This window comes from Tamandua tetradactyla, chromosome 2 (assembly GCF_023851605.1).
Source record: "Tamandua tetradactyla isolate mTamTet1 chromosome 2, mTamTet1.pri, whole genome shotgun sequence".
NCBI classification, from domain to species: domain Eukaryota; kingdom Metazoa; phylum Chordata; class Mammalia; order Pilosa; family Myrmecophagidae; genus Tamandua; species Tamandua tetradactyla.
This window is the reverse complement of record NC_135328.1, coordinates 14,539,952-14,553,937: the sequence shown is the minus strand read 5'-3', so window position 1 is coordinate 14,553,937 and position 13,986 is coordinate 14,539,952. Positions and strand designations below refer to the sequence as shown.

Below are 13,986 nucleotides of genomic sequence, written 5' to 3'. Positions count from 1 at the left end.
GAGAAACAGAACCAACAGGAGATATCTGTAAATATGAGATTTATAAAGGGTCTCATGCAACTGTGGAAAAGAAAGAGTGGGAATGGAAGAGCCCAACATCTGGAGGGCAGGCTGTGAAGCTGGCGACTCCACTGAAGGGACTGGACAAACTCCATAGGAGAGGCTCGCTGGCTGAAAAAGCAGTGAAAGAGTCTTCTCCGTCAAAAGCCTCCAACAGATTGGATTATATCATCCGTGGGAGACATGCCTTAGTTGAGCATGGATGTAATGAGCCAATTGACTGATGATTTAATGCACCAGCCTTCCAGTTCATTAACCAGACACAAAACATCCTGTCAGCAACGGTCAGGCCAGTGCTTGCCTGACCAGACAACTGGGCATAATTACTTGGCCAAACTGACACCAGAACCTAACCATCCCGTTCTCTTCCATGCTGAGTTGAGGTTTTTTTTTTTAACGGTTACCGGGAAAAACATTTTAGTTACAAATCAGTCTATCAAACATTTTTAACTGTTAGTTTCCAGTTTTGCTGTTGAGAAATATGCTTGTCTTATTTTTTTTTATCTTTTGATTTTCCTTCTTCAGAAATCTTAGATAGTTGTTTCTCCAGTGTTTTGAAACTTCAGAGAGATATGTCTTGTTGTGGATTTATACTAATACATTTTGCAGGACAATTAAATGAACCCTAGCGAATTTGGAAATTATAATTGTTCTGTCGTGGGAAATTTCCGTTGATAGTTTGATAATCTCTCTTCTATAATTTATTGTGAAATTCTTTTTATTTGAAAGTTGGGTGTCCTCTAGAGGTCTTCTAATTTTCTTTTCCTTTCTCCTCTATTTTCTATGTCTTATTAGTTTTGCTTTTAAAATACATCTTCAACTTTCATTTTAATCCTTCTATTGAGATTTTATTTTCTGCCTTTGTCTATTTAATTTCTAAGAGCTTCCTTTTCGTTCCCCAAGTGATCCTTTTACAACACCTTGATAATATTTGTAGCGCCATCTTTTATCTTTCTAATGATATTACTGGTGTGTGTGTGTTCCCAATTTTCTACTTTTTAGCACCATCTCTTTTGTTCTCTAGTTGTTGTCTTTTTTTAATTTCTTCTTGGCTGTTTGGGTCTCTGATTTGACTATTTGTTCCTGCTTAGGTTTGAAAAGGCTCCTTTTATACCACTGGCCTTCATTCTTATGGGGCCTGATGGTCCATCTCATCCCCAAATCACTATACTTAAGTCTGTTTTGAGAGAACAGGTCAGATTCCAGAAAGGAGATTCCTCCAACCTACTTTTCAGGGATGTACTGGGTTGAATAATATCCCCCACAAAATTCATGTCCACCGAGAACTGGTGAATGTGACCTTCTTGGAAAATAGGTTCTTTTCAGGTATAATTAAATTAAGATAAGTTTAGACTGAACCCTAAATACAGTGAAATTGCTGTTCTTATAGGAAAAAGGAAATTTGACCATAAAGACACAGGCACAGAGGAAAAGGACATGTGAAGGCTGCTTTAGAGATTGAAGTGATGCATTTACAGACCAAGAAACCTCAAGGACTGCTGGAAATCACAAGAATAGAAGAGAGTTATGGGACGGTTTCTCTCTCAGATCCTCCATAAGGAACCAACCTGTCAGCATTTTGATTTCAAACTTCTAGCCTCCAAAACCGTGACAGAATAAATTTCTGTTGCTTTAAGTAAAAGAAAAGAAAAGGTATACCATGCAAACACTGCAGCCATATTAATGTCAGAACTAGGAATATGACCAGGGATAGATAAGGGCATTACTTAACAATTAAGGAGTTAATTTATTAAGGAGACATTACCACGCTAAGTGTAGCTGTGTCTAAAATCAGAGTTTCAAAACACAGGAATCAAAACTGACAGAGGTGAAAGGAAAAACAGATTCACAATTATAGTTGGAGACTTTGAAATTTCTTTTTCAGTAATTGAAATAACTACTAGACAGAAAATCAGTAAAAACACAGAATTGCTGAATAACTCTATTTCCAATCTGACCTAACATCTTTATAGAACACTGTAACAACAGCAGAATATATTTTTTCATGAGCACATGGGACATTCACAAAATGGACTATATTCTGTACCTCATAATAATCCTCAACAAATTTAAAATAACTGAAATATACAGAGAAAATTTTAGGACCCCAAAAACTTAAATTAGAAATCAGTAACAGAAATAGATGTGGCCAATCTCTATTTGAAAATTTAACAACATACTTCTAGGTAATCAAGGACCAAAGAGGAAAGCTGAAAATAATTAATAAAATATTTTTAAATAAATGCAAACATAATATACCAAAGTTTGTGGGTTGCAGTTTAAAGCGATATTTAAAAAGACATTTTCAGAATTTTATGCTTATGTTAGAAAAGAAAAAAGGTCCCAAATCAATGATTTAATTAATATTCACCTTGTGAAGAGAGCAAATTATACCAAAAGTTAAGCAGAAGGGAGGAAATAATGATAAGTGCGGCAATCAATATTGAAATGATGAAACAGATGAATAATGAAATAGAAAAAAAAAAACAGTAGAGAAAAATCATGAAACAAAATCTAGTTCTTTAGCACTAAAACTGATAAAACTTCTAAGCAGATGAATCCAAACAGAAAAAACAGAAGACACAAATGATCAATAATGGGATTGAAAGTGGCACACCAATATGGACCTCAGAGACATTAAAAAAAAAGATTAAATAGATAAATCCACTGACAGCCTAAGCCTACACAAAATTCCTAAGCCTACTCAAGAAGAAAGAGATAACCTGATTATCCTTATATTTATTAGTGAAATTGAATTTGGAGTTAAAAACATTCCCACAAAGAAAGGGAAGGCTTTATTGGATAAATTCTACTAAACATTTAAGGAAGAATTAATGCCACTTCTACAAAAATTCTTCCAGAAAACAGTGGAGAAGGGTAACTTCTGAACTCATTTAATTGTGCTAATATCAAAACCAGACAAAGATATTACAAGAAAAGAAAATTACAGATCAAAATCCCTCATGAACATAATACAAAAGTTCTTAACAACACATTAGCAAATCAAATTCATAACATGTGATTCTTATAATTGATTATTTGACTGAATAGATAATGAAGGAAAAAAATAGTGTTTAAGGGGGGGGATGTACATGTAAACAACAGCATGTAAAAAGGATAACATATTGTGATCAACTAAGGTTTATTCTAGGAATGCAAGGTCAGTTCAACATTGATAAGTGAATAAATGTAAGTAAGTCACTGTATCGAAAAGGATACAGTGAAGGAGAAAAACCACTTGATCACATCAATAGGTGAAGAAAAGACATTTGACAAAATTAAAAGTCCATTTTTGATAAGAACTCTCAGAAATAGAAATAAAAGTGTAATTCCTCAACTTGGTAAAAGGCACCTGTGAAAAACCCCATGGTGGAAAACTGAATGCACTTCCCCTAAGACGAGGAACAAGTCAAGGATGTTCCCTCATCACTTCTATTCAACGTTATAATGGAGGCCCTAGCCAATCCAATCAGGCAAGAAAAAGACGTATGAATAGGGAAGGAAGAAGTAAAGCTAACTTTATTCACAGATGACACCACTGCCAATGTAGAAACTTGCAAAGAATTTACAGAAAAACCTTTCTCAATTTAATAAGTGAGTTTAGCAAGGTCACAGGATACAAAGTCAATACACAAAAACCAGTTCTATTTTTAATGTATTAACTACAAACAACAGGAAATTGAAATTTAAAAGTCTAATAAAAAATATCCAAGACTTGCATATTGAAAATTACAAAATATCATTGAGGGAAATAGAAGACCTAAATAAGCAGAGAATTATATCCTGTTTGTGCACCGAAAACTCAATATTGTCAATATGTTCATTCTCTCTAAACTGATCTATAGATCCAATGCAATCTCAATGCAAATCCCAGCAGGTTTCCTTGTAGAAATCAACAAGTGACTCTAAAATTGATATGGAAAAGCAAAGGACCTAGAATTGCCAAACAATACTGAAAAAGAAAAACAAAATTGCAGGATTCATACTATCTGATTTCAAGATTTACTATAAATCTATATTTACTATAAATCTATATTAATATAAGGACATAAGGACAGGCATAAAGATCAATGGAACAATACAAAGTCCATAAATAGACCACACATAATACATGGTCAATTGATTTTTGACAAAGGTGCCAAGACAATTACGTGGAGAAAACCGAATAAATAGTGTTAGAACAACTGGTCATGCAAATGCAAAAAATGAGCCTCATACCTGAAAATGAATTTAAAATAGATCATATGTCCTAAACGAAAACACTGGAACTATAAAATTTCCAGAAAAAAAAACAATAACAAATAAGACCTTGGGTTGGGCAAAGCGTTCTTAAAATCATACATGCTAGTCTGAATCTGTTGTGTACCCAGAAAAGCCAAGTTCTTTAATCTTCACTCAGGATTGCTGAGTGAGAGCTTTTCGATTGTTTTCAGGGAGATGTGTCTCCACCCATTCAAGGTGGGGTTGCTTACTGGAGCTCTTTAAGAGGGAACCATTTTGGAAAGAGCTTTAGAACCAACAGTGCCGACAGAGCCCACACAGCCAGACACCTCTGAAGATGCATAAAGAAAATGTACCCAGGAAAGCTGTTGCAGAAGCCTGGAGAGAAAGCTAGCAGAGGCCGCCACGTGCCTTTCCAGCTAAGAGAGAAACCCTGAATGTCACCGGCCTTCTTGTGCCAAGGTATCTTTCCCTGGATGCCTTAGTTTGGACACTTCTATGGCCTTAGAACTGTAAACTTGCAATTTAATAAATTTCCTTTTAAAAAGCTGTTCCATTTGTGGCATACTGCATTCTGGCAGCTTTTACAAACTAAAACATGATATAAGAAAAAATTGACTAATTGGACTTCATCAAGACATAAAATTTCTAAAGGCTGTTGAGAAAATGAAGAGACAAGGCACAGAATGAGAGAAAATATTTTAATAACACTTCTGATAAAAGACTGATAACCAGCACAGGTAAACAACATTCAAAGGTCAATGATAAGGAAACAAAAAAACTAATTAAATATGGATAAAAGGTTTGAATAGACACTTTACTAAAGTAGTGAGAGAGATGGAAAAAAAAAAGCACATGAGGGCAGGCCACAGCGGTTCAGTGGCAGAGTTCTCACCTGCCATACCGGAGACCCGGGTTCGATTCCCGGTGCCTACCCATGCAAAAGAAAAAAAAAAAAAGGCACGACGAAAACATGTTCAACATCATTAGTCACTAGGGAAATGAATGAAAATTACATCCAAAGTGAGGCATCACTACACACCTATGAGGATAGCTTAACAAAAAACAAAAAAAACATAAAAACCTCCAGAAACCTATAACTTTAAGATGGGTCCCTGGTCCGGATAAGTACTGAAATGCAGAGGGGCCAGCCCTTCCAGATCATAAACTAGTTCCACACCCCCCCCCCATCCCAACATGAAAGTTAGAGTGGACACAGCCCAAATAACCCTAAAGAGCAAGAGAAAGATCAAAGGTGATGCTGGAGTTATTCAGAGAAGGTAGGGTTTAACAAATGAGTATGAGTGCTGAATCAGTATATTCTTTTAGTCTCCAGTAACTTGGAGCAGCTAGAAATAAAAACCTAAAATTGTGGAATTGCAACTCATACCAAACTCTGAAATCTGTTCTATAATTAATTGTTGTGATGTGCTTTGAAAGTCATTGCTTTTTTGTATATGTTATTTTTCACAGAAAAAGAAAAAAAAAAGAGAAGGAAGAGTATAACAGAGAAGATAGGATTTAACAAATGAACATGACTGCTGAATCAATACATTGATATTTCTTTTGGTCTCCAGTGTCTTGGAGCAGCTAGAAGAAAAAATGAAAAATTAAGGAACTGTACCATACTTGAAAATCTGCTGTATAACAAAATATTTTGTTATACAATTCCATGAAGACACTTGTCCATACAAACACCCATACATGAATTTTATAGCAGCTTTATTCGTAATTGCCCCAAATTGGAAACAACCCAAATGTCTATCCATGGGTGAATGGATAAACACATTGTGACGTGTCCCTAAGTGGAATACTACCCAGCAATAAAGAGGAAACGCTACAGACACAGGAAATGATATGGGTAAGTCTTATAAGGATTATGCTAAGTGAAAGAGGATGGACACAAGACTCCATCCTGTTTAGTTCCATTATGTGACCCTGTGGAAAAGGCAAAACTATAGGGTCAGAAATTAGACCAGGGGTACAGGGAGGGGACTGACTGCAAAGGGGAAAGAAGGAACTCTGGGGGATGATAGAAATATTCTATACCTTGATTACTGTTATGGCTACATGACTATACAAGTTTAAACTCACAGAACTGCAACAAAAAAAAGGTGACTTTTACCATATATAAAGTATACTTTGATAAATCTGGAAAAAAAATGTTCCTTCAATTTGTGCCCTTTGCAGTCAATTCCCCTGAGCCCGGCTTCTGGCAACCACTGGTCTGCTTCCTGCATCACAGATGAGCAGTGCATCGTGCTGCGTTTCACCCAAGTGACTGCATTTACCAGCAGGTCATTCCTTCTCACAGGTGAGTAGTACCCCAGTGTATGGATATACCACCCTCTGCTCACCCATTCAAATGCTGATGGACCTCTGGGTTGTTTCCAACTTGGGGGTGTGATAAAGCTGCTTTGAACATTCATGTTCGAGTCTGTGCTAGACACATGTTTTCATTTCTCTTGTGTAAATTCTGAGAAGTAGATTTTCTAAAAGTTTACTATCCATAATTCTGGGAGGGGAAGTATTATTCTCATTCTAAAGATGAGAAAAGCAAGGTCCAGAGGAGTTAAATAACTTGACCAAGATAATGCAGTTTGGAGGGAAGCCAGATTTGAGTCTTCATCTGTTTAATGCCTAAGTCCACATTCTTTCCATTATATATGGCCCTGTTACTGGGGCTGAAACAACCCAGAGGAGTTAATTACAGGAGACAGAGGAAAAGACTGACAGTAAGCAGAGCGAAGAGGGAAACCACTGGTGTAAAATCAATGGAGAACAAACCCAGCAGAGGGGCGACATGGATTCCAAGTCAGTGGGGCAGCTGGGGGCAGGCCGTCTACAGACCAAACAGAAAACTCAGGGCACACGAAGACAGTGCCATGGCCCCCGACGTCCATCCTTTGAATGAGTGTGCCAGGGAACAGGAAAGGGGGGAGAGCAACTTCAGACAGTAAATCTGAAGATGGATCTTGGCTCTTAAATAGCAAACTCCTGATTCCAGAGAAATGCTCTGATTCACTACAGTTCATGACTCAGCAGTCAAAGATCACTCAACTTTTACTATACATCCATTTCCTCCGGTGGTGAAAATGATAGTGGAATCTAGCCAAGTTTTAACTTGCAAGAGGAGAAACCAAGAGGCTGACTGCTCACCAGCGCAGAGCCCCCAACTTGCTTCTTTGGCTTCTGCTTTTCCTACCTGTTTGCTTTCCTCTTCCCTTCAAACCCCAATCCCAATCCCTCCTGCCGAGTCACCTAGAGCTCTTCTGAGTGAAGTATGCCGTTTGGATCTCCGTGCCTGTCCGTGCCAGCCGGCTTGCATATTAATCACATACGCATTATGTGCAGTGTCACGTCAGGTGGCCTGGAGGCACTGAGGGTGAGCAGACTTCCCAATCTGACCCGAGAAAGGCTCGTGCCACACACATACCTCTGAATTTTGGTCTCTCTTGAATGAACATGTTATCAGATTTAAAATCTATGCTTTACTATTTCTTTCAATAGTAAAGTTCTGATGATTAGTCACTGATGTACTGATTTTGGGGGTGAAGAGACGGGGATTGCAGCGGGGTATACAGTGAGCACCCCGCCCCCCGCCTGTGCTCCCCAAGTTTACCACTAGCATGCAAAGGGACACTTTTCTGGGACAAGCCCTTCTGCTTGTATGCTTATCTGTAAGATGAAGGGGTAGCCTGTTAATGGTCCTCAAGTCTCCCCCATACCCCTCCAGTGCCATCCACAATCCCCCCTGCTCATCCCTGGTGCCTCCCGGTCCACACCACTGGCCTCTCTTGCAGGGATTATGGTGTTAAGCTCCTGACTGGTCTCTGCTTCTACTTTGCCTCCTGGAATCTATTCAGACAGCAGCTAGAGCAATACTTATAAGTTGTGAATCCTTTCTCATCATTTCTCTGCTCAAAACCCTCTAACAGCTTCCTGTCTTCCTCAGCAAAAAGCCAATTTTATAGGGGTTAAAAGGTCCTCACTATCTGATCTCAATTTCTGCTTGTCTTTTCTTTCATGCACTCTAATCATTCTGGGCTCCCTGCTTTTCCCAGAGTATGTTTGGGACAGCCTCACCCCAGGGCCTTTGCACTTGCCTTTCCTCTGCCTGGGCAATCCTGACTGCAGGTACCCACCCAGCTGCCCTCTTGTGGGCATCTGCTCCAACAGTGCCTTCAGGATGAGGATTTCTTTGGCCACCCTGATAAATCACAACCATATTGCCAGCTGCCCTGTACTTCCTGTAACTCTTCTCTGCCTTATTTTCTCCTTAGCACTTACCACCATGCGGGATTCTTTCATTTTATGGTCTGACTCCCAGTCTAGGATATTAACTCCATGAAGGCAAACATTTGTCTGTTATGCTCACGGCTGAATCCCTTGTGCCTGGCCCACAGCAACGGCTCCATATTTGTTCAAAGAATGAATGAAAATTCTCCACCTACCTACCACCACCCCTCTTCTCTTCTACTCACTAGAAAGCATAACATGTATGAGCGATCATAAGGACAACTTTGACTCTAATTTATTACGAAATTATTTTCAAATGTTAACGTCTGTTATAAACTGAGACAGCCAACTGTGTGGCCAAGGGGTGGCTAGAAGCACTTGTGCATTATTTCCTGGCCTTCCCACTGTGACTGAGCCAGCGCCTGCGGCGAGCGAGCCATAACTGCAGCGTTACTGCCAGGTGCCCACAGTCCCGACAGGGTTGGTGTCTCTTCCTGCACATATTCCCGCTGTTCAAAAGATGCTGGACTCACAAGAGCATTCGGTAGTTCTGCATCTTACCCACCAACGGACAGAAGAACAACTGCTAGAGTAAGAGGCATTTACAAACCGAGGAAGGAGGAATTCATACTGAAGAAGAACAGGACACAATGCTTGACCACAGGGGCTGCCATCTGTAAATGAAGTAGCCACCCCTCCCCCGCCCTTTAAAATCCTGCTACCTTTCCCGGGCTACTAGAACTCTCCATTTGCAAACAGCTTCCTGGAAGGAAGGGTAGCCCCTCAGGCTATAAAACTGAAGTTCTCAAGGCAGGTGAGAAGCAGCTAAATGCAGTAAAATCCAGAAAGCATTTGTTTGTACTCAGATGTTTTGTTCTCATGCTTTCCCATTTCTTCCAGCCTTGTTTGCAATTCTTACATCAGCAACAGAATTTTAGGCACTGACCAAAAAGAAAGTTACATCTAAAGCTTCAAAAAATTTTTCTTATTTTTTCACCTACTGTACTGTTTAAAAACGCTCCAATTTTTGTAACTGAGGCATTTTTTTGAGATTTTCCTGAAGACGGCAACTACATACGTTCTCAAGAACTTTTGAAAAAGGTATGTTTGCTACAAATCTCCAAATATAAAAATCAAGTTTATAATCTTGATCATCCATTAGAAACACAAAAAGGAGGCTTATCAAGGGAATTTCAACTATCAGTGTCCCAAAGCCAAAGTGTTAGGCATCTTCTCCAAAAAATTAAGTTTGGAAGTATGTCTGAAGTGGGACTCCCCAAATTTTAAAAGTTGTCATTTTAAATTTTCAACTCCCCCCCATTCCTATTCTTTAAAAAGAATATTTGTGATGAATATAATTTTGAGTGTGAGGGAAATCAGGTTTACCTTTAGAATTGGAGAATGGCACCCAAGCTCTGGTGACTATTAGATTTGGCAAGGCTGGGAGAAAAGAGGCTGGCTACTCTGTTTGAAACGGGCTCTCAGGATAAAATTCCTAAGAGTTTCCCTAGATAATGTGGGGAATAAGAATCCTGACGAGCAGAGTAAAGCAGAGACAGGCTTGAACACCTTTGATTTCAAAAACTGACCATGAGAAAAAAAAAACAAAAACCTGACCATGGTCAGCTAGCAAAGTCCTCAGTTAAGTAAAAAGAAACGGTCACAACAGATTGCACTTGACATTCTGGCTTCCCTCCCTTCCTCTCACACTCACTTTTCCTTCTTCCTCTCCTTGCTTCTTTCTGAATGGCATGCATTAGAGTTATATGTGCTCAGCACAATACCTGCCATTCAGTAGGTACTTAATGAAAATTTTTCCTAGAAGAAGGGTGTGGACGTAAAATCGAATATGAATAATTGCATTAAACAGCGACATGTGCAATATATAAATATTAGTATGTTGGAGGAAGTTTTAGTTCAGCATTAAATTTAAAATACCAGAATTTCCCAGATTTTCTTTGTCTTCTTTGGTTGCCTGAACTGGCAAGCTTGGTAAGAAAGCCTCCAGATCGCCTCCAAGATTTTCACCTAACCAACAGGCAAATATGGCAGAGGGGGTAGGAGCAGATTCCCTGCTGGACCTGCCATGCATGGATGCCCCTGGATTCCTCTGGCATAGGAAAACAGAAGAGGATGGCGGGCCCACCTCAGAATGGGGAGCTGTGCCAACCATGGAATGTCAGTGGGCACCTGAACCCCATCTCTTCCACCTGCTGCAGTTTAAAAGCAAGGAAACCAAGGCCAGGGAGGGGGACTGCTGCAGGGTTCACATATTTTGGTTGCCAAGCTCGGACTTCCTTTTAGACAGTGGCTGCTAATTTGCAAGGCTGGCTTCTGATGGTAAATTCTGACTCAGGGAAAGGTGACAGCAGCCCTGCAGCCAACTTAATGACAGCCCTTAAGGCTGCCTAGGAAAACGATATGCCACATTCAGATTTAAGAGTGGCACCTGGATCCAAAAGAACTGCCAACTCTTGCAAAGAAATCGATGGTGGTCTTTGACATCTCCTTTTATCCTTTCATTCTGTCCCTTTTCTCTTTGCTACACAATCAATTGTGAGTCCCCCAAGGCCTACTGTGTGAGACTAGGATCTACTACAAGATCTAATGTGTAAGTAGGAGATGGAATCAGGGAAAAAAATGACAGACTGCAGGGAAAACAAGATTTCAACAACTTTAAATGGCCTAGCCTAGTGTACGCAATCAAAACTGTAATTTTTAAAATCTGCAGCTTTCCTCTTCAATGCCCTTGAAACTGGGCATTGCGAAAGTCTTATTGTGAAGACCACGGCTTCAGCAAAGCCGAGATAATACCTTCCTCCGCTATCTGGCCCTCTGCACCTCAGTCACTGAAACATCATCTGCTTCTTCGCACTTAAATTTATTTATTCACTATCTGTGTCCAGAGACCATAAGCGAAGCTAGTCTGGCTCTCAACTGTGCTTTTTCATCTCAGTTTCTCTTTTCCCAACTATTAACCAATGGTACTATTTGGCTCATCTTTCTCCTTACATTTTTTTATATCAGGAATTTGAGCTGATGAGTGGCCCAAAATTCCAAAATATATCCGCAGAATTATGAGGAATAACGTGAAATTCCCAAGTGGTTCCTCTTGCCTTCGTTAGGTGGCTGGTCAATTTTGAGCATTTGGGTAACTAACTCCTCAGGGCATATACTTCCGGTAACTAGTTGCGCTTCTCTTTGAAGACACTATTTTAACCACAAGACAGGCCCTCACGGTCAAAGAATGTCTGTGCTCAAAGATTTTGGATAATATCTAATCTAACCCAAATCGATAAACCAAGCCTCAGAGAGGGAAGGATTTTGTGAAAAGATCCTTTCAGGTTGATGTCACCACTTGCAGCAGTTTAACATGCAGCTTTTCTTTCCAATTATAGTTTACTTGTTACCACCTGAATTACTCTTTCAGGGAAAGGCTTTTTAAAGGAAAGATAGTCATTAATGTGCACAGGTGGTGGTATACTTTCTTCCAGTACCTTTAGGGAGCGTTTTCCTTTTTATGCTTATGATTGCAAACTGCAAATCACCCATGCATTGCTAACTACACACTCATGAACTAGAAGTAAGGGCTTTCCAACAGTCTGCATTCTGGGAAATCTTGAGACGGAAAAGCGGCTCAGTGTGGAGATTAGGTCTTAATCCCAGTTCTGCTATTTATTACCTGCGGCCTTTGAGCAAGTCATCTCAAATCTATTTTTTTTTCACATGCAAGATTAGGAAGGTGGGCAGGATCCATAATTCACAACTTTTCCTTGGAGTCCTTCAAGGCAGAAATGGTGTCCAAGGAGCTAATGGAAATCATGAGCTTGCTGACTCATGACAAAGCTGCACGAGTCAAAATATCAATTTGTTTGGGGTCACACTGAACATTTTGTGCTGATGGGAAGCTCTGACTGGCATTAAGTACACATCTTCAAAACTAAAAAACCGCAAAGTAAATCAATTACTTTGAAACAATTTATCTGAGAAACAAAACTGAAAAAAAAAAAACAAAAAACTAAACGCATGGGGAAACATGAGGAAGCAAGCATTCAGGAACATGAAGGTGGGAGGGGGGAGAGGAGAAAGGTGGTTTGGTGCAAAGAAAAACCAATTCATGTAAAAGAGAAAATTGGATTACTCTCCAAGCACCAAGGGACTCCAGTCTTGTCTTTATCTGCCGACTGGGAAAGTGCCCAGACGCCAAGCACAGACTCTACATCAAATCTCAAGTTATTGGAAATAGCAACTTGACCAAAGACAGGGTAGGCACTCAGATTTGAATTATAGAGTATTTTTCTAAGTGCCCGGCTAGATTACACAGCATGGAGAATTTAAAGAGCGGTCCTTCAAGAACTTTAAATCTCTTAATGCAAAATACAACAGTTCATTCAGCCAAGTTCAACCAGCACACTTAAACGAGCATTATCAGGGATTACATTTCACTTTCAATTTACAGGGACTGAAATAGGAAGACACTACCAAACTCTGCCTCAAGGTCTCACTGTGTTAAAGCAGCAGAGAGGGGGACTGTCTACAGCCAAAGGGCCCTGAAGTGAGTTTCAGAAGATGGGGGTTCTAATCCAGCTGCCCTGGGAAGCTATTCCCTGCACCAAGCCCAGTATCTTGCATGTAAACGATGCTCCATGAATTTCAGTTGAGTGAAGCTGCAAACACCCCAACATGTGCCAGTTTCTATTATTTAGAGAACTTAAAGATGTGTCCCCACCCTTGGGAAACAGAAATCCATATAAAATATGGGAAGTTCGGTGATAGGACAAAAACTAACATTTCTTGATTATTAGTGTGAGCCAAAGGAATTACAATAGTTCCTCACGACAGCCTTGCAAAGTATGATCCCTATTTCAATTTGATATATAAGGAAAACAGGCCCAAACAAAGCATGTAATTTGTGCAAGATCAAACAGTAAGTGGAGGATCCCAGATCCCAGCTCGGGTCTGCAAAAGTGAGCAACACTCCTGCATCCAGGCAGCCTGGGATGAGGGTTGGGGAGGTGGGTCAGGGTTTCACCTCGGCTTCTAAGTTACTGAGCCTCCAGGCAAAACCATGTCTCTTAGAGGCAGTTTTCCTCACCTGCACGGTGAAGGGAAGGAGCTTCACCAGTGAGTTTAGGTTTGTTTGTTTTCGGTGGGAGGAGCGGTTATCAGAATTCGTTTGGACGGTGACTTTTTCTACTAAACGTATTTCCCGTCAATGCTGTTTGAAAAATCACTTGGGAGCGGTACTCTGAGTTATTCCTGGCAATGTCAGACCCCGCAAGTCTAGGGGAGTGCACAAGTTGTGAGGGCTCCGAGCTTCCTCCCAGCAAGTTGGGGGGTCCCGGTGAGAGCTGAGAGACACCTCATTCAGGGATTCAGGTGTCCCCCCCTCCCACCCAGCTCGGTGCCTCGTGCCGCCAGGTGCTCACGGTTTGCGGGGAAAGGACAGTCTCCGTGTCCTGCATT

The 13,986-nt window shown here is 40.2% G+C and overlaps 1 protein-coding gene across 1 annotated transcript in view; it reads right to left on the bottom strand.

The window, feature by feature from the left end:
• The window catches only part of TDRD7 (tudor domain containing 7), an 85,250-nt gene that overhangs the window by 70,762 nt on the left and 502 nt on the right, over positions 1–13,986 (bottom strand). The gene's annotated exons all lie outside the window — the stretch shown is intronic.